The sequence below is a fragment of the Gekko japonicus genome, unplaced genomic scaffold (assembly GCF_001447785.1).
Source record: "Gekko japonicus isolate JY-2015 unplaced genomic scaffold, Gekko_japonicus_V1.1 scaffold409, whole genome shotgun sequence".
Classification (NCBI taxonomy): Eukaryota; Metazoa; Chordata; class Lepidosauria; order Squamata; family Gekkonidae; genus Gekko; species Gekko japonicus.
In genome coordinates, this window is record NW_015161963.1 from 677,422 (window position 1) to 679,343 (window position 1,922).

The 1,922-nt window shown below is 44.5% G+C and overlaps 1 protein-coding gene across 1 annotated transcript in view; it reads left to right on the forward strand.

Annotated features, from left to right (window-relative positions):
- MSI1 (musashi RNA binding protein 1) overlaps positions 1 to 633 on the forward strand; it is a 56,883-nt gene extending 56,250 nt beyond the window's left edge. Inside the window, exon 15 of the mRNA XM_015429606.1 lies at positions 398 to 633. The gene's annotated coding sequence lies outside the window, so the exon portion shown is untranslated. The remainder of the gene's footprint in view (positions 1 to 397) is intronic.
- Positions 634 to 1,922: the final 1,289 nt, after the last annotated feature.

Genomic DNA, 1,922 nt, shown 5'->3' on the forward strand with positions numbered 1-1,922 from the left:
AAGAGTTGCTTCTATCATAGGATGCTTAATTTGGAACCCTTCACTGTTTTGTGGTTGGCCTTTTCCCCCTCCCCCCTAGTAGCAGCCATTCTGTGATTGGCCCCAATACCTCATGACCTCCGTTTTGTGGAGGTGCTCACTGCCTTAAAATTCTACCTCACTACCTCAAATTTGGGGAGTCAGGGGACCCCTGCATTAGCACTCGCTGTCAAAATAACTTGGGCTGGGTTAGGGTTAGGCTCATTAATTCTATTTCAGATGTTCTTTAAGAGAACTCCAGCATTGCTTCTAGAGTGGGAGCCTGGAGTTGGCTATGAATACAAATATTTTGTGGTCTTTGCAACCACTTTTTTAAATACGTGAGTTTTTGTTCCTTTTCTTTCTTTATGCCCTGCAGATTCCCCAGTGAACAAACCAAGGACAGTGATCTGGAGGATCTGGCAAAACTCAAGGGATGAGCCAAGATTTCATTGTAATAAATAAAACTGCACACGCCACCGGCTGTTGGCCGGGCTTCTGCTAGCCTGCCCTGATCTCTCCCGTTGACCAGAAAGCACTGGATTTGAATGCAAGGAGATCTTCTCTTCTTTTGTTACTAACCACAGACCGTTTACACTTCTCCTCAAACCCTCTGACCCACAGATTCTTCTTCTATTTATTTTGTTAGTTTGTTAGTTTTTATTTTTTATCTTTTGGGGGGAGGGGACGGGGTGGGGAAGGTGGTGAGATGAGTCCTCTCAGTTTTTTTTGTTATTGTTGCTGTTTTGCTCTTTTTTGGAGCCAGTAGAACCATTTTATGAATTGGGTTTCTGTGATCGTGCATAGGTAGCTTTATTGAGGAATATTTTTATTTTGGTTTGGAAATCTTTTTTTTTTGTTTTATATATATATATATATTGTGAGTTGGGGGCGTGGTGGGACAGACTCGGTCATGAGAAAAAGTCCTTTTTAAAGGACGTTGATATAAACTGAAAGCAGTTTTGAAGGGAAGAGAAAGCTGAGAGGCTTGATGCGATTGATAGTTTTTCTCTTTTCTTCTGTCAATGTGAGGTTTTTAAAATGTGCAGAATTAGCAGGATGTGAATGCTCGGAGGGCATTGCTGTGGAACAAACGCGAACTGTATATTTTGCTAAGTGAAAAAAAACACTATTCCCTATGGGTTGAAAGGGTTTTTTTTTTCCTTTCCTTTTTCTCTAGATTTTAGGTTTCTGTGGGTTTATTATTGTTATGCTTTTTTTCCTTGACCTTCCTGTATCATCTGTAAATATGACAAGGGATTCCTGGGCCTTGTCTCCATAGAGCAATTTTGGGTTTGCTTTCTTTTCCCCCCTTTTTCCTTCTGGGCTTTGATGCCGTAAATGTGAGCAATACTCTCCAGCTGGACCATGATGAACCTCCTTTCTTTTTTATACCTTTTAATGTAAGATTTTAAGACCTCTGATGTGACAGAAGTGTGGTGGGGTGGGTACGAGGGGTGTGTGTGCGCGTGCATGCGTGTGCAGGGGTGGAGAAGGGAGGTGGCTGAACCAGCCGTGGGCTGCCTTGCGGAGCAGTTTCCAGCAGGCATTGCTTCTGTTGCAGCGCCAGCATATGCTTCAGCAAAGGGCTTCGGCTGCCGCCACCAGTCTCTGTTAACACTGTTGATGAACTTTAACTCTCCCAATATTTATTGCTTCCTGCAAAAGGGGTCGTCGCCCACAGGGAGGCTTGGGGTGCTGTGGCATGGGCCATCAGGGGTGACAATTCAGACACTGGACAAAGGGAGTATTGCTAGCTAGGGAGATTCAGAATGCTACTCAGGGATCCTGTGAGAGAAGAGCTGCAGCTTCTCACTGTCCTTACGCAGCCATTATTTCATTGGCCAGACAAGAGAGGTGCTGGGGCCCAAGCTCATCTGTGCACCTATTCAGAGGCCCTCTCC